The sequence below is a fragment of the Cetorhinus maximus genome, chromosome 8 (genome assembly GCF_964194155.1).
Source record: "Cetorhinus maximus chromosome 8, sCetMax3.hap1.1, whole genome shotgun sequence".
In the NCBI taxonomy this organism is placed as follows: Eukaryota; Metazoa; Chordata; class Chondrichthyes; order Lamniformes; family Cetorhinidae; genus Cetorhinus; species Cetorhinus maximus.
Genome location: NC_135886.1, coordinates 132,256,113 through 132,275,653, shown reverse-complemented (window position 1 = coordinate 132,275,653; position 19,541 = coordinate 132,256,113). Strand labels below are relative to the sequence as shown.

General features: G+C 44.6%; 1 protein-coding gene across 1 annotated transcript in view; it reads right to left on the bottom strand.

Annotated features, from left to right (window-relative positions):
• Positions 1-19,541, bottom strand: part of LOC144683218 (melatonin receptor type 1B-like) — a 207,362-nt gene that overhangs the window by 37,885 nt on the left and 149,936 nt on the right. The window lies entirely within an intron of this gene.

Sequence of the window (19,541 nt, the reverse complement as noted above, 5' to 3'; positions counted from 1 at the left end):
CTGGCGGATGTCACGTTGGGCGGGCCTTAATTGACCTGCCCACTTAAAATGGCGGTGACCCCCCGACAGGGGGCGCCGATCGGAAGGCCAGCCATAGGCCCCGACTCCTGTACTTTCCCCCCGCCCCCAACGGAGGGGTGGGGGGGTGATGTTCCCCCAAGTGGAGGGTAGAATGTGGGAGATCAGCCAGGCATGCATTTATAACCAAGTCTAGAAGTATCAAAAGCATAGATGAGAGTTTCAGCTGAGGCAAAGGCTAAGCAGGGGGATATTTCTGAGATGGTTATGGACAGTCTTAGTGATGGTGCAGATTTGTGGTAGGCAATTTGTCTCTGGGCAAATATAATAAAATTTTCTTGACCTTGGCTTGAACTCCAATTCTATTCCTCTTGTATGAATCTGGTGAGAACTTTACCAGACTATTCGAATTGACTGAACACCAATTCAATGCAGGCATCACCCAAATTCCACAGAGGCACATTCTAGGTTAGTGATTGGGAGTGGGAGCCCTGGGAATTCTTCCCCTTGGTAATCCCAGGAATATTGCGGTTAATTATAGCATCTATTCTCTCACCTCAGCTGAGATCAAGACTAATCTTGGGACTTCCAGGCTCAGAAAGGTCAACTACACACTGCTTTAACCAGCTGAACCATCGGGCACTATTTAATGGGAGTGGTGAGGTCTCACCCGCATCACCTCTTTTTGGGAAGGCTGAACGAAGTGCCACTCAGGCATTTATCTGGGCAGCAGCAAGCCTTCCACATGATCAAGGACCTCGGGGGCAGAAATCACACCCACCGAGTGCTGTCAGCCAATCAGAGGCTAGCTGGCAGCTCTATTGAGCGACAGCGCCTCCAAGGAGGCTGCCAGTACAATACTCACCTGAGGCCTAGTGTCACCAATGGATCCCAGGCCATGAGTGAGCGACGGTGGAAGGGGATGTCATGCGTGAGCAGGGAGAAGGGAAGTGGCTCACAGCGGGGGGGAGGCACCCCTTCCCAATTCCAGATCCCACTAACAGCCACTGGGTGCCTTTGAACAAGGGATCCTTCTGGGACCTTGCAAACAACCCCGCAGGTGTTCGTTTGTCACGCTCCCCGTATGGCAAGCTCCCTGCGCGCCTCTGGGTTAATAACAGCAGCTGTGGGATGAGACCCTTAAGTGGGCATTATTTGCCCACTTAATTGGCGACGGGGTAGGAAGGTCAGCCACTGGCCGTCCTATCACAGACTTAATCGGGGTGGAGACAGGAAGGCAGCAGGGCCTCCACCCACCCCCTCCAGCCTGATTAAGTGTACCTGCAGCCACCAAACTCACCGCGGCAGAGGGCAATTAATTCCACCCATCGTGTAGAAAACCATTCAGCGCATTTAAACCAAATTCAGCATGTTGTCTGATAAACAGTCAGCTTGCTTCAAAAGAGCCTCTTCAAGAACAATCAACAAACAAGGATCTTATGAGCAATAAAGTCACATGGACATTTTTTTCAGTCCACGACTTACATGCAGGCCCCAGTACACTGCCAGTCATGGAGTAACCATTTTACGTAATGAATGACAGCACTTCTGTTATACAAAAGATCTTTTTTATTCAAGTCCCTACTTAAAATGACACTCTGCTTATTCAATTCTGCAGAGGTGGGGCAGAGCTTAGCACAGTTAGTCATTCAAATTGTTAAGCACTTGGCTATAGTACATTGTTATGGCTACTTAGGACTTCCACACCATTGGTACCATGCCAGCAAGTAGCTTTCATTATAACAACCAACATCAGAAAAATAAACAGTTTTCCCAGTGCATAGGTTGGAGGTCTTAAATAGAGAGACATGTTAGCAAATCATTTTTAAGGGCTTTTGTTTCAGATTTCCAGCATCTGCAGTATTTACCTTTTATTTTTAAAGGGCTTTACGGATCAACATTGAGTGTCAACGTGAGCACTAATGTACTTAGTCAGTCAATATTTTTAGTGTTCATCCATCTTTTTCTCAATATAAAAGTTATTTATCTTTACAGACAAAAATGAATGCCCTCTTAAGGTTCTCCATAAATCCTCTAATGCTTGCATGATGCCATGTTCCACATTATCTTAACGTGTTAATGAAATCTATCAAAGTGTATAGAATGTTAATTGGAAGTGTGGATAACACAACCAGAATATTCTTTAGTTGCGTTGATGGGGCTGGCATTGATAAATCAACCTATCATATCCTTCTAGCAAACTATCGTCTCAAAGTTTCTGTTCGCATTAACACTAGTGCCAGGAACTGAGTCTGATGGGCTTGGAAAGTTGTAAGAGTCAGGGACTTGCAAGATCCAGAACTCGTTTGGTTCCTACTGATTAAACATGGCACCTTAGTGCTCTGTTCTGCTTCCCTGATGTGTTTCCTCAAATGGAGGAGGAATGGATTGTCTTCATTACTGATGCAAATTTGAGTGGCATAAAACTGAAGGGGGAGCCTGCAAATTTCTTGATCCACACACCTTGTGTGCAGTGCACTAATCTTGTCTATATTTCATGATCACAAATTGATCCCTTTAACCCTGATCCGCTTGGTGCAAATCATGGGACTGCCTTTGGCGCACCCACTTCCATTTATTTTAATGGAAAAGCATGAAGAGGAACAAAGGGACAACAGTTGATGATGTTATAAGTGACCTGGTTAAACCGACCAATATGACACCAATGCTATGTGCAATCCCAACTATAGCTCCCTGGCAATGCCACGGCCACCACCTCTGCAAGTTTAGGTTCCGCAATGAAGCAGTTACCGAGCTATGGCGGCTGCTTCAGGTAGGCCTGCAGCAAAACCTTGGCTCAGTGGATAACATTCTCACCTCTCAATGTGTTAATCAGTTCAAGTCCCACTCCAGGAGACCTGAGCAGGAAACCTAGGTTAACACCCAGTGCCCTGTCAGAGGTGCCATCTTTCAGATGAGATGTTCAACCAAAGCTTCACGCACCCACCTAGATGGGCATGGAAGATCCTGTGGCACTATATGAAGAAGTGAAGGGGAGTCCTCCCAGTTTGCCTGGTTAATATTTATCTGTCAACCAACATCACTAAAAACATCATCTGCTCTTAATCATATTGCTGTTTGTGGGTCCTTACTGCGTGCAAATTGGCTGACATGCTTCCCACCACAATAACTAAGCTTCAAAAGGCTGATTCAGTAGATATAGAGAAATCCTTCCCATTGGCTGAAGAGTCAAGAATTAGAGGAAAGTGGTTGGCAAAAGAACCAAAGGTGACTTGAGGAAAAAGCTTTTTGTATACAGCGAGTGGTTAGAATCTGGCATGCACTGCCTGGGATTGTGGTGGAGGCAGATACAATCGCAGCTTTCTCATTGGGATTGGATAAGCACCTGAAGAGAAAAGGTTTGCGGGGCTACAGGGAAAGGATGGGAGACTAGGATTAGTTGAGTTGCTCTTGCAGAGAGCCAACATGAATACGATGGGCTGGATGGCCTCCTTCTGTTTCGTGACCATTCTGTGCTAAAACTGCAAATCCCTCTCATTTTTCATGATATTTGTTGATAGAAAAACAGACTGATAACAACATTGCCTAACAATCCTGATGAAAGGTCATTGTCCTGAAATATTGGGCTGGATTTTAATTGTTCAACACAGTGTCAGCGAGGGAGCCTGACAGTGGCGGGGAACCCGCAGGTTTTAGCAGCGTGCTTGTCAGTGACTCTTTAACCCCGCCACTGTATCTGACTTCCAGATTTCCTGTCTAATTGTGGGCAGGGGGAGGTGGGGGTGGGTTCTCAGTTAGCCCAGTTGGCTAGATGGCTAGAGTTTGGTTCAGAATGACACCAACAACTCAGGTTAATCCCTACACTGGCTGTCGTAGCTCAGGGAGGCCTGCCTTTTTGCCTTGCCCCATGTATAATGCAGAGTGTTTGCCCTCCAACTCCATAACCACTTGCTTCCCTCTAATAGAGAGAGGTGCTCTATTGTCTCTAATGGACTATGGCTAATTACCTCACCTTAACACCAGGCACGATAACATACGTGAGTCAATTTCAGCTGCAATGTTTTAAGGACCCCAGCTGGGATGAACCTCGAAGGACTGTCCATGTGTTTCAACAGAGCAAGAAAGTGAGGTCATAATGCTGCAAGGCAACTCTACGCTTTACTGATGCCTCCCTAGAGATGATGCTGTGGATTGTAAAGGGCCTACAGAGTCATTCTGTTCCCTGACAATGGGAGGAAGAAGCCTGCCTCACAGAAGAAGAAGTCGTGTTTGGAAATCACTGGGGAGGTGAGCAGGAGTGTGGTGCCATGCGCCTGGATATAGTGGCTGAAGAGGTTTAATAACCTAATCAGGGCTGGAAATGTGAATGGAATGGCACATTCAAACGTATCCTGATGTGCGTCGAACACGAAACCCTCTCAGCCTAACATTACAACCTATTCCTGTACAGCACTCCTCATACCAGCTTACCTGGCAGTGCAGACATCCCTCTCTGCCAAGGCATTTCTCACCCATTTGGCCCATCCGTCACTGCCCAACATGATGCCTCTTGTCCGGCTGGCTGAGCCAGCTCAGGTGCAGGCGGGGTAGTCTTTTGTGGGCCCTCAGTGGCCCCAAAACCCAGAGGATGCCGGCCAAGAGGAACTCAGCAGTCAGAGCATGGGTATGAGCAGGCTGTGTCTCAAAACAAGGGTCCAAAAACATAGGAGTAATAGGAAAAGGAAGACTAAAGATCTGTAGATGCATAAGCATATTTGCAGGGGTGTTTGGTCATAACTTCCAAGTTCCAGGGCAGTGGAAGGATACCCTGGAGATGCACTGGGGAACTCCACCCTCCTCCCACCCCCCACCGAAAGTTCCCAGGTAAGGATTACCTGGCAGTTTCCCAGAAGCGCTAACTTCCCATGGGCAATTGCTCTGCACTGGGAACTATCTGAAAATGTGACTTAAATCACAAGCTTTGGGTGGTTTTGACTGGGTTACATCAATAGTTACCCAGAAAAAAGTTAGAAGAATTAAACCAGCTTCTAGCTTCTGGGTAACGAGTGTACAGACCCCCACAGGACACACCCCAGCGCCCCGAACGACCAGGTTCTTTTGAAAGTGTAGGACAGCAGTTGACATGGCCAACCCGACACTGGTCCCTGCTGTTGCAGAGTAAGCTGACAGGAAAATCTCATGAGGTTTACTCCCTCTTGCCTGAGGAAAAAGTGTAACAACCTACAGGGCAGGAGAAAGGGCTATTTTAAGTGCATACCAGTTAGTGCCGGAGATGTACCATCAGAGACTCCTTGCCCTCAGGGAACGGCCTGACCAGACACGCCTGGGGTTTGAATGTGTGAGCAGCTCGCTTTTGACCAGTGGATATAGGAGCTTAAAATGGAGGCCAGCTACAAAAACCTTTGTGAAATTATTCTCCTCGAGGAGTTCAAAAACTCCATACCCTTCCCAATAAGAACTCAAATAGAGGTACATAGAGTAACAGGGGCCACACAGGCAACAACTCTGGCTGATGACTATGAGCGTATCCACAAACCCTCATCCCAAAGGAAACCCTTCCCTAGCCACCCCCAACCAACCGACAAGGATAGAAGGTGGAAGAGTGATCGGAAACTCAGCATCCCTGGGAGAGAATGGACAGCTGGAAACACAAGGGGCCCTCCTCAGGCCACAAAGGATGGCGCTGAAAAGAGAAGTGAGGCCAAGAAGTCTGTGCATTTTAACCGCTGCAAGGCAGGGCACCTCCAAGCTGATTGCTGGAGGTTACGGGAAAGACCCGCGGGATTTGTTGGGACACGCAAACCCTGCACAGAAAATGGCAGTCAGTCAAAGAGCATAGCACACCAGACTATGGCTCTGACTGCAACAGCAAACCCCTATAGACACACTACTGTGAATGTGGGTGAGCTCAAAAAAATCCCTGACAGGTTACAAGGATTTTGTATCAGAAGGAAGAGCGGCCACATTTCCCCAGAGCGTGGTGAGTAAGCCTATAGTGATACTGAGGGATACAGGGGCCAGACAAACTCTACTGCTGGGAAAGGACATGACCTTTCCACCAGAGAGTGCAGTAAATGCCAAGGTGTTGGTAAGGGGCATTGAAGGAGGGTTTATACCTATCCCCTTATACTGGGTGCACCTGGAGTGCAACATTGTGTCAGGGCCCGTGACCGGGGGTGTCGCCCCCAGTTTGCCTGTGGACGAGGTCCTTGGCAATGACCTGGCGGGATCAAAGGTGATCGTATCCTCAGTAATCTCAGGGAAGCCGACTGAGGTCAGGGAGACAGAACAGCTGCGGGAGAAAGTGCCCGGCATTTTCCCTGAACATGTGGTAACCCGGAAAATGGCCGGACAAACTCCATTAGAGAAGGCTGAACTGGCATTGCAGACAAATGACTCTACTGTCTGGTTATCGGAGACCTTTCTCTGGAGTCTGGAGGACCCTAAGGAGATAATAAGCAGGTCTTGATTGGGGCTCAGCAAGCCCACCCACTGTTAACAAAGTTAGCTCAGGCTGCCCAGACTGAAGCTGAGGCAGAGGAAATCCCTGAATGCTACTACATTAAAAATGAGGTGAAGAGGAAGTGAAGACCTCCTCATAAACCTGCAAACGAGGAGTGGGCAGGGATCCTCCGGGTAGTGGTGCCACTGAGGGTACAGTGGGGAAATATTAACGCTAGCACACAAAATCCCAAAGGCTGGGCATGTTGGTATACGAAAAACCCAAGCTCACATCAGCCAACATTTTTACTGAACCTCCACAGGGATGTAGTAAGGTTTTGCAGAACCTGCCACGCCTTTCAGGATGTGGGAAACCCCAGCCTGTAATGAAACCTGTACCTATGATCCCCGTGCTGGCTTTTGGTGAACAATTCAGCAAGGTCTTAGTGGACTGTGTGGGGCCCCTGCCGAAAACAAAGGGAGGGGCGCTACCAGTATATCCTCACCTTCATGGACATGGCTACCCAATTCCCAGAGCCTGTTCCCCTGAGAACCATATCTGCCAAACAGTGATGGGAGAATTAACAAAATTCTTTACCCGGTTTGGACTGCCCACCGAGATCCAGTCAGACCAGGGCTCAAATGTCGTGCCCCGAGTATTCCAGGGAGTTATGGCTAACCTGAGCATGACCCAGTTGAAGCCCTCAGTGTGTCACCCACAGTGGCAGGGGGTGCTAGAACAGGACCACCAGACCCTAAAAACAATGATCAGGGAACACTGGCATGAGTACCCCCATGACTGGGGTACAGGACTAGGTTTCCTCTTGTTCATTACCAGAGACTCAGCCAATTTTTACTCCATTTGAATTGGTTTATGGACACCAGGTAAGAGGCCTTCTCAAACTAATCAAGGAGAGATTTTTAGAACAGAAGGAGGGAGTCTCCATGTTAGAATACATAACCATGGCCTGTGAGCAACTCATGAGAGCCTGAGAACAGGTAGACAAACATGCCAGGGCCCGTGTTCATGTTAATGCTCCTACCAATACTGGGAGAACCGCTAAAATTACAGAGTAACAAAGAAGCTTGAGGAGGTAAACTATCTAACTGACACCCCAGACTGCAGGAAAAAGCAAAGGCTGTGTCATGTCAACACAATAAAACAACATCACAGCCAAGAAGGGGACAAGCGGGTAACGGTCTGTCCAATGACAACAGACCTGGAGGATGAGAGGAACAGTGAGGATGAGTTGGAGGGAGACGCGGGTGAGGCCCACACTGAACCCCCTACTGTCTGACTAGCAAACGCAGAAATTCTAGTGAAATTGGATATTCACCCACCTGAATGCAGTACAGTGAGGAGATCTGACAAGGCTGCTCACTGCATTTAAAAGCATCTGTAAAGTCAAACCAGGCTGCACCTCTTTAGCTCCACGTGACGTGAGTGTGCGAGAGGCCTCTCCCATAAGGCAACATCCCCACTGTCTAGGCCCAGAAAAGCTGGCCCAGGTTCAGGAGGAGATTAATTACATGCTGCAGCCTAGCAGCAGTAGCTGGAGCTCCCCAATTGTGTTCATGCCCAAGCCAGACAGCTCCACAAGGCTTTGCATTGACAATTGATAAGTTAATATGGTGACCAGAGCCAACTCATGCCCAATACCCCGCCTGGAAGACTGCATAGATAGGGTAAGTAACACAGCTTACATTACAAAGATATGTTTACTCAAGGAGCTCAGGCAGGTTAATTTGACTGCCTAGGCAAAGGAAATCTCCACCTTTGTGGCTCCCGACGGGTTATGCCAGTGTTGAGTTATGTCATATGGACTCAGAAATGCCCCAGCTACCTTTCAAAGGCTGGCGAACCAGGTAGTGACAGGCTTATGTGATTGTATCATGTATCTAGACAACCTCCTAATTTACAGTGGCACCTGGGAAACTCACTTAGAGCAACTGGAAGTGCTATTCCAGAAATTGCAGTCTGCTAATCTAGTGATCAATCTAGCAAAGAGCGAGTTTGCTAAGACTCAGATGATCTACACGTGGTGGGTCAAGGATAAGTTCTGCCCAGAGTTGAAAAGGTACAAGCAGTAGTACAGTTTCCCATTCCCACAACAAAATGGGAAATCATGAGATTTTTAGGGAAGCTCGTCCCAAACTTCAGTGTTGTAGCTGTCCTGCTGACAGACCTACTGCAGAAAAAAGCAAAAGTAGTATGGACCGAGAAATGACAGACAGCTTTTGAGAAGCTGAAAGCCATTTTAATAAACAAACCAGTGCTAGCAGCTCCAGACTTTAGCCAAGCATTTAAAGTAGCTATTGACTTCAGGGTAGGGACTGTCTTCCTCCAGGAAGAAGAATCAGGAGTACAGGCACCAATCGGGTTGTTCTCTAAAAAAAAACTCAAGAAACATCAGAAACCCTAGATCATTGCTGGCTCTCAATACGCTTTGAGATATATGTCCGAAATGGATACAGAGAGGCCACAGTCTATACTGACCACAACCTTTGACCTTCTCAGAGAAATTCAAAATTCAGAATGCACGGTTATTCCATTGAAGTTTGTTTCGTTTCTCCAACCATATCACCGAAAAATCGTCCACATTTCAGAGAAATCAATTGTGATTGTGGATGCTCTGTCCAGAACTTAAAGAGACCCAGTTAGAACTGATGGGATAATCTGTCTCTTTCTCTGTCTCTCTTCTACATCTGACTGCATCCCTGAAACCAGCTAATCCAAATTGGCTGCAATGTTTAAAAATCAATGCCTTAAGGACAATCGAAGGACACTTAACTGTATATTCTTTCAACCTTTCTTTATTGGACTCTAACTTCCCTTATTTCCAATACCTGTGTGTGTGATGTGCCTTTTTTATTATTTTTTCCCTTGGGTTTAGTGGTTAATAAATTTGCTGTTTCTTTGACTCAAGAAAACCTTGTTTGATTGGTTCCTTATTGCTCACAGCTTAAATAGTTAAATACATTCTGATTTGGAAAAGGCATATCCTCGTGAAAAAGAAACTTAAATCTTTGTTGTGACCATCCAAGCAGGTTGAATAAAGGGAAGCCAGTCCACCCCTTGTCACCTGGTCAAAAGAGTAAACCAAAGCCGCTTCCTTTAGTACCCACTCCAAACTCCGCTTCTTAACTATCAACTCCATCTCTCTCCCTGGCAAATGCCTGAGGCTGAGACAGACTATTTGCAAACATGTCATATTTGACCCAGAGATGAGCTTCTGACACTTCTCAGCACCATCATCTAAACCATCTCTTCCCACCTTGGTAATAGTGTTACCTCCGGACTTGACTGGTCTCACACACTGTGAACCAGCCACCCACGTTTTCCCCTCCATAAACCTGAAGCTATTCACAGCTCTGCTGCCCGTGTCCTGACCAACACCAAATCCCATTCACACATCAACCCTGAAACTGCTGACCTACACTGGCTTCCTGTTAAGCATCACCTCAATTTTTAAAAACTCTCATCCTTGTCTTCAAATCCCTTTATGGCTTCTCCTCTTCCCTATCTCTGGAATCCCCACCAGTCCCACAACCCTCCAAGATATCTGTCCTTCTCTAATTCTCTAATGAACAAGTTTGATTTTGATTGATCCACCATTGGCAGTCATGCCTTCAGTGGTTTGGGCCCTAAGGTCTGGAATTCCCTCTCTACCTCTCCTTCCTCCTTTAAGATGCTCCTTACAACCTACCTCTTTGGAGTAGCTTTTGCTCATCTGCTCTAATATCTCATATGAATTGATGCCATATTTTGCTTTGCAATGCCCCTGTGAAACACCTTGGAATGTTTTATTTTGTTAAAGGTGCTATATAATTGTTCTAATAGAGTCACTTGGCTGGATTTGGGGAGGCTGTGGCATAGTGGTATTGTCATTGAACTAGTAGCCCAGAGACCCAGGGTAATTCTCTGAGGCCCCAGTTTCGAATCCTGCCATGGCAGAATTTGAATTCGATAAAATCTGGAATTAATAGTTTGATGATGACCATGAAACCGTTGTTGATTGTCATAAAAATCCATCTTGTTCACTAATGTCTTTCATCGAAGGAAATCTGCTGGTCTGGCCTACATGTGACCCCAGACCCACAGCAAATGTGGTTGACTCTTAAATGCCCTTTGAACAAGGGCAATTAGGGATGGACAGTAAATGCTGGCCTAGCCAGTGACACTCACATCCCATGAACAATATATTATAAAAATAATTTTCAACTTCAAGGCGGGTATTGGGAGTCAGGAAAATTCCCGGCTCCGCCCACCTTGGAAGAAAGTGCCCGGAATAGCAGGAATTTCATTGTGGGGGGTGGAGGAGGGGCAGGCAGGAGAGGTGCAGTAGGGCCAGTCGACCCAGGAAAAAGTTCGGAGGCAACCACAGGGGCTGCCGTGTGCAGAGGCGGGCTGTTTAGTAGGCCCACCTCAGTGCTGTGGGACTTTGTCCCAGTTATAATAAAAACAGAGAAGACCTCCAACCCTCACCCCTTACATCCCCTCTCCTGCCCACACACTCCCCATGCCCCATTCATGCCACCTCATGCCTCCACCCTCTATGGTCCTTCATGCCCCCATGCCAAGGTAGGACCCCAAACAACACCTATGGTCCCTCATGCCCTATTTCAAGCTATGTCACCCACCCACGATGGTCCCACATGCCCCCCTATGTTCAGCTATACCCCCCACCCAATCGAGTTCTTCCATGCTGGCTCTCTGTGGACCAAACTAGTCAGTCCCATTCCGCACTCTATCCCAAAAACCCTGAAAGTTTATTTCCTTCAAGTGCCCATCAATTTCCTTTTGAAATCATTGTTTGGCTGTTTCCACACCCTCCTGGGCAGAGGGTTTCAGGTAATTACCACTCACTGTGTAAAGAAGTTATTCCTCACAGCCCCCTCTGTATCTCTTGCCCAAAACCTTACACCTGTGACCCCCTAGTTCTTGCACCAACAGCTAATGGGAACAGTATGATAGTATTCTGAATTTCATCTATTATTTGTCTCTATATAATGAAAACGATGCACATATAAATTTAATAAGCTAAGAAACTGTTAATCCATGTGTGATGAATGTTTGGTCTATGTATGCAAGCCAAAGCTACTGAAACATCATGTCTAGCGTGCTCTCGAAGGGAGGTGTTGTTATTGGCAACGTTGCTGTAGTAACCTATCAACCCCTCTATTGAGTAATTATGTTAGAAGGAATTGTGTATCTTTGCTACTTCAGTTCTCAAGAACACTAATCCCCAATTTTTACAGCTGTTAACTGAATATTTAGATTAAATAAATTTGAATTGAGGTTACCTGCAGTGAAATGTATATTCAACTCAGTGTGTGGCAGACCTTTACAAGCAAACTGCATAGAATTTACAAGACAGAAGTGGACCAATTAGTCCCATGGTCTCTAGCTATGTTTTCACTTCTCAAACACCTCCTCCCACCCTGTACTTCTTCTCACCTTATCTGCGTATCCTTCTATACCTTTCTCTCTCATGTACTTACTCAACTTCCCCTTATGTGACTCAGTGTCATATTTTGTTTAATAATGCCCCTGAGGTGTTTTATTATGTTACAGGCGCTTATTATTGTTGGTACTCAGACAAACCCCAGAAGCTTATCCATTGCCTACACACCCTGTGTTGGGGGCATTATCTCCTGTGAGCTGCACATCTGCGCTCAAGCCCTCTATCCTGTGGAGCAACAGGTGGATGAGGAAAAGGTCGCTGCTGCTCCAGCTCATCTTGGCCCTCATCTGAGAGCCAACGTAAAGCTGGGTAAGTGGCACTCATGCTAAACTGATGTTTGACAAGTGGAAACTCTTAGTCTGATCATTAAACTAAAAGAATTAGTCTCTGACGGGGTGAAAATCACCCCTAAGGCAATGAAAGCACACCATCGGAACAAGTCCTGTGAGCAAAAGCCTTTCACCTAGACAAGGAAGTAGGTGTGAGGTCTAAGACCTTAAAGGATCCTTCTTCCTGTCATTTGTTTTGCCCCCTCTGTCCTCTCAGCCTGGTTTCACTGGCAAGTTCCACAAGGTCAAGGAAATCTTTGTGCGCATATTTGAAGTTTAAACCCATAGTTAAACTCTTAGCGACCTCTTCACATATAAAAATTGAGAACCCACCTCTGCTACATCCTTCTTCTCTTCAATGTAAACATACCAATCATACACAATAAACAAAAATGTAGGTTCATTATTTGAAGATAAGACTATATATGGAAGCTAAGTAGAGTACATCTAATGTCTACCATGCTGCTTGCAGATTGGGTACAAGTCATGGGACTAATACATCACTTCCTGTCAAGGTGGTAGTAACTGAAACAAAAACAGAACTACCTGGAAAAACTCAGCAGATCTGACAGCATCGGCGGAGAAGAAAAGAGTTGACGTTTCGAGTCCTCATGACAGCAGTCTAAAATACACCCCCTTAAAGTGCATGCACATCATATTACAACAACCTCTTCCATGGGGGTTTCCCACGTGCACAGCCTAATATGATGAAGTTAAAGGCAGAAGTTGGCAGGTTGCAACCAGCTTCCAGACATGCTATCAATTTCAGCCCTTTTAACTAGGCTCCCAAACCCACTCACTTCTCCGGGTTCAAAATCCCCTCCCCTCATTATCTCTTATTATCTCCCTCCACTGACTGACCTGAATGGTTCAAGATTGTTTCTATTGTTATTTCGGGTTTTCAGCATTACTTGTATTTTGCTTCTGCCCAGTTGTGTGTCTCAACTAAGGGCAGAAAATACTGGGAATACTCAGCAGGTCTGGCAGCATAGTTTGCCTAACTACCTAAATATTTTGTACACTTCATAAAATAGGCTAGGGGATCTTTGGACTAGGAATTAGAAATTGCAAGCTCAGCAGGCCAATAATTAAGACATTTGTAAGACGTTCCTTTGTTAACAAAATAAACAAGTTAGCTCCTCTGCAGAATAAAAAGCAGGGGAATGTCATTTCAATCAATTAAGCATCTACGAACCACTATCCCAAAGCTGTAGGATTAAGCTTTCCTTTTATAATTCTAGTACTGTTAGAACTGAGTATATCTGGTAACTTTGTATTCTGCATGTAACATAACTGCAAAACATGATGGATAAATTCAGAGGCGTGTTAGGTAAAGTTTTGCAAGAGTCATGACATACCGAGAAGTGAGGAAAAGGGTTAATTCAGCTCATGTAAAGACCTTTGTTTAAAAGGCTTTAAACTGTGGTTAACTGCAGAGAAGCTGTTCACCTTTTCACCAATAAAGGCGGCAAACATGCTTTGTCTGTCAAGAAGCTGCCAAACGAGATAAGGGCACACAAATCCCATTAAGCAGTCACTGTTGATGTATAGCCACAGCAGTGTGGCACCAGATCAAGGCATGATCTTTTGTCTTAGGCTTGGTGAAGGAGTTCATAGAGTCGAGGGGGGATGGATCTGGAGGCCCCCTGAATGACAATAACATAAACCAGGTGCTAAGATATTCCGACATAGGCAGGCCAGTAAACAGCAGAGAGGGAGCTTGAGAAAAACACCCTGAAACACTCAACAGCTATGCAGTGAGTAGGTAGTCAGTGACACGCCACCTCTGAAACTACCAGGAGGAGGCTCTGAACCTAATCCAGAGAGAGCTGGAAGATGTGTGGTGAAGCGTTCAAAAGGGATGTTACCGACTCTGTAGAGTTACCTTTCAGCCGAAGGGAAGATAAAAGTTTCCACCTCACCAATCGCATCAATGTTCATTATGTCAGACAGCAACTGTTCATGCAAATCCCTTTAACAGGACACTGATGACCTTTACACAGAAAATTCAATTCTGCAAGGAGTTCATAGTATTATAACCTAGATGGAGGGGTCCATTATAGCTAATCCATTTGAAAGTGGTCTGTTAGCAGTGAGAAACACTGTCCTAAACCATCATATCTACCCTCTCATAATTTTAATGAGCAGAAATTGTGAGGCTCCACTATTGTCAGAGATCATTGGCGGACTGGGGCAAAGGGTGGGTCAGAGAGAAGGCTCCAATGGGTAGCCCCAATTCAGTGCCTTGTGTTTGTGTTGACAGAGCAGCCCCACAATTTCTGCTATTAATCATCTTTTCAATGCAATCGTCATTTTGCTTGTGTCTGATTTATTCAATGAATTCATCACTAACGCAATCGCTCTGCGCTCAGTCCCAAGAGATGACGGTTGCATCAACCATTAACCATCCTGATAACCAGAGTCTGACAAAATAGATTCTGCTGCTAGTGAACAGTTTAAATTTCAATATTATCTGAGAGTTTTATCAACAACAGTAAAACAATGTTGCCTATTACAAGTAAATAAACGGAAGGTGGGCACAATTTGCGATATACTTTTGTCAGGGGCAGAATTTTTTGGCCCAGGGGCAGGCACGCACCCGACCCGTTTGGGAGTAAAACAGTGCATGATGATGTCGGGCAAGCATCCCGATGTCATAGAGCACTCGCGCGATATTTCGGTCGGCAGCGAACCCTCTGACAATTAAGAGGCATATTAAGGCCCTTAAGCAAGTAACTAAGTAGTACGGTTGGCGGCGGCCGAATAGATCAGGTGGCCTTTGCATTTTTTGCGAAACCTCATCGACGGGTGGGATGAGGTTTCCAACAATAAATAAAAAATTTAAATATTTTTAACCTCGTTTTTAACATGTCCTTCTTCATGTGACTGAGTCACATGTTTATATTATTTGAAAAAATTTTATTATTTCATTTTGAAATTCTTCAGCTCCCTGAGGCTCTCAGCGCGCGCTTCACACTGGATGGATGTTAAGTGGCCAGCTAGCGTGAAATCGTGTTCGGAGCCCGATCACGGGCGACAGTCTGTTTTGCGGCCATTCCGGGGCCCGCTCGCCCACCCAACAAAGGGAAAACCCTGCCCCAGGTCCTTGAACTTTAGGAGGTGGTTAACTATCTGTGGAAATGAGACAGAGAAGCGGGCAGCTGGATAATTTCACCATAGCCACAACTGTAGTGAGTTGATGCTGTGGTGTGCATGCAAAGAGAAATGTACAAAGAGAGCTGCTGGCAAAGAACAAACCAGAGAGATTCAGGAAATATAAGAACAGATGTGGCAAAGGAATAGCATAGAATCAAGAAAACTAATTGATAATCCAATTGTGATAAGGGCAATAATTTTGCAACAAGCTACCCGTTATATATCAGAAAGATGTCAAATTGCTTATTTAATTCTGCAAAATAATCATTGAGATTAATTGCATTTTATGATCAAGTTCTACTACTCCCAACCTCATGGCAGTGTTGGAGGAAGTTCAGATGGTAGATTATATTTACAGCAAAAGGTATAATCTAGATGACTGCACTAAAAGGTACATCCAGGTCACATTGGAAAATTACATACTGTGAGAAAGAGATAATTTCACTTCTGTGATGCCTTATGAGGTCGAAGCACCTCAAAGCGCTTCACATATGAGTTATTTGCAATGTGCAGTGACTGTTGCATGGGCAAACTTTGTACACTTAAACGCATTTGTTGAATTGGATAAAATGAAGTAGGTTTGTAAACAGAAGTGTTTGCAATGAGGCCAGTGTTTTGCTAGTAGTCTCTTACTGCAGAACTTTATAAGTTTTAAAAACCATTTATTGTAAAATTTTGCATTGAAAGGTGTCCTAATCCATCAGGACATTAATTTTTAAGACAGACTAATACTACACATCTGTCTGTACAGGTGTGAGAAGTGTTCATAATGTCAGTCCACTGTACAACAAATTCATTAGCATGAAACCATTTTTAAAATTATGAATTAGAACAGGAATTAAATCAATTCCTGAAGGATGATTCTATTTAACTTTGGCTTAACTAACAAGCCAGCCACATTAGTGAACAGGCCAGGATCAACATCAAATTTTCTTTTCATTTCATTATTGTCCTCTGGCATGGAGGCCAATTTTGTGCATGCATTAGCATTGAAGGAGTATGACTAAATGAATACAAAATGTTGCAAGGATCTCATTTACAGATAAAAGGAACACTCGCATTCACAAAGTGCCTTTCGTGATCACAGGACGCCCAAAAGTGCTTTACAACCAATGACTCACTTTCTGAAGTATAGTCACTGTTATACAATAGGAAACACTGCGGTTAGTTTGTGCACAGAAAACATATGAACGTACGGACACATGAACATACAAACAAGGAGTAGGAGGAGGACATTCGGCCCCTCGAACCTCCTCCGCCATTCAATAAGATCATGGCTGATCTGATAGCCATGATCTGCAAAATCTCAAATCTACATCCCACCTACCCCTGATAACCTATCATCCTCTTGTTTACCAAGTATCTATCCACCTCTGCCTTTAAAATATTCAGAGACTCTGCTCCCACCACCTTTTCAGGAAGAAAATTCCAAAGATCACGACCCTCTGAGAGAAAAAATTTCACCTTATCTCTGTCTTAAATGGGTGACCCCTTATTATTAAACAGTGACCCCCAGTTCTAGATTCTCCCAAAAGAGGAAACATTCTCTCCACATCCACTCTGTCAAGACCCCTCAGAATCTTATATGTTTCAATCAAGTTGCCTCTTACTCTTCTAAACTCCAGCAGATACAAGGCTAGCCTGTCCAACATTTCCTCATAAAACAACCCACCCATTCCAGGTATTACTCTGGTAATCCTTCTCTGAACTGTTTCCAATGCATTTACATCCTTCCTTAAATAAGGTGACCAATACTGTACTCAGTACTCCAGAAATGTTCTCACTAGTGCTCTGTATAACTGAAGCATAACCTCCCTACTTTTGTATTCAATTCCCCGCACAATAAATGATAACATTCTATTAGCTTTCCTAATTATTGCTGTATCTGCATACTAGCGTCTTGCGATTCATGCACTAAGACACTCAGATCCTTCTGCATCACAGAGCTCGGCAATCTCTCACCATTTAGATAATATGCTTCTCTTTTATTCTTCCTGCCAAACTGGACAATTTCACATTTTCCAACATTATACTCCATTTGCCAGATTTTTGCCCACTCACTTAACCTATCTATAAGCCACCAGAGCAGCAAAAAAAAGATCAGAACATCGATATCAGGTTTTTGTTGAAGGATAAATATTGTCCAGGACACAACGGGTGGGAACTTACCTTCTCTTCTTCAAAATGGCACCATGAGGTCTTTTATATCCACCTGATACGAAAGACTCAGTTTAATGTCGTATACAGAAGTTGGCATCTCTGGCAGTGCAACATTTTCTCAGTACTGGACAGGAGTGTCAGCCTGGACGATATGCTCATGTCCCTGTAGTGGAACTTGAACCATAGAGAGGCTATCTCACCCTGCAGTAATCAGGCTGGACTAGAGTCCCCGCATTCACTGATCTCACTGTGCGGGTGTTTGAGAAGCTATCGGTTATTTTGGATTTCTTGACTGGGTTGCAAGAGATCAGTGGCTACAGGAGAAAAGTGGAGATGCATGAATAAGTATAAAACATAATATCAAAAAAATGAGTCAGCATTTTTAAAGATGCATGTGAAGACATTTCACTCTGTCTTCCTTGGGTCAGCAGTTTACCCTCAGTTCTTCCAAAAAAAATAGAGGCTGATGTTTTGTCAAAATTCTGTTTCTTACTAATGGTTTCCTGCAAAGTGAGAAGGGATCTTAATGAGGACCCATTGTGTGAAGTGACGCATTGTGGAAATGGAAAAATTTCACATTGGCTCCAAATTTTGATGAAGTAAATAAAGAACTTGAATTTACAGAGCACCTTATCATGACTTCAGCATTTCCCAAATTTTGTTCTACAATAAGATCCCATTGGCAGCAAATGAGTCATTGGCCAGACAATTGCTTCTTCGTAGCATTAGGCGTGTAAGGCATGTTGGCTCCCACGTAAACTCCCTGACCTTTTTCAAATAGTGCCATGGAAACAGATAAATTGGCTTAACATCTCATCCAAAATATAGCACCTGTGTTAATACAATGCTCCTTAAACACAGCACTGAGATTCCAGCCTAGAATTCATGTTCAAGTTGCCCGAGTATTTTGCTCCAGATGAGCAACCCTAGTCTTAGAGGGACCGTGGGGAAAGAATGGAGGAATTGGGCTAATTGAATTGCTCTATCAAATAGCCAGCACTAGCATAATGGGCAGAATAACCTTTTTGTGCAGGAAGATCCCATCATTCTAATCAAACTCGCCTTCACACTCCTTATTGCCTTTAATATTCCATTCTTGCAGCAACTATCTCATTTCCTTTTAAAATTAAGTAGGAATTCTGCTTCAAAAACAGTTTGTGGCTAAGAATTCCACACTCTAAGCACTTTGTGCTTTTTTTCTTTCTAGCCTCCCTTCTTTTTACTGCTTATCTTAATTTTTTGTGTCCTCTTGTTACTGGCTTGCCGACTGATTTTAAATTCCATTAATGATCCAATTGTGGTTGAAAGTTTGAGTAAATTTTATGCTTGTCAAGGTGAAATTTGTTAGCACTGGGAAATGAGGGAATCTCTGATTTTAGACAGGCAGTGCTAACATTAAGTGCTCACAGGGTATCTAGAACAAACCCAGCTGCAGAGAGCATGGCCTCTGTTCCAACCCAGCAATATACCTAGTCACAAACTCAACATTGCCGGTCAGCAAAGCGGTGGCAAGCTACAAAGCAATGGAATTTATTTCTAGAGGTATAGAATTCAAAAGCGGTAATATTCCCTTAAACCTGTCCAGCCACACTGAGAGTACCATGTACAGTTCTGCTCTCCATAATATAAAAAGGACATAGAAGCACTGGAGAAAGTGCAAAAAATAATCGCCAGGATGATGTCAGAACCTAGAGATTATAGTTATTGGGAAAGATTGATCATGTTAGCATGATGCATTCAATAGTTTTCTGTAGGTCTTATTTATCTCAGGGCAATGCAGAGGTGACTCTAGTTCTAAATCCAAACTGTTTATTTATAGAACTTTAAAATATCTCAGAACTTACAGGAACACACGTGGGCTAGAGTTTTACGCTCACGTGCGGGTGCACGGTGGTCCCGAGCGTTCATGAAATGGGGCACGAGGACATCAGGAGGGCATGCTGATGTTATCGCGCCGCCTCGCAATATTTCAGTTGGCGAGCGCGTGCGGAAGTTGGAAGCGTGCCCGCCA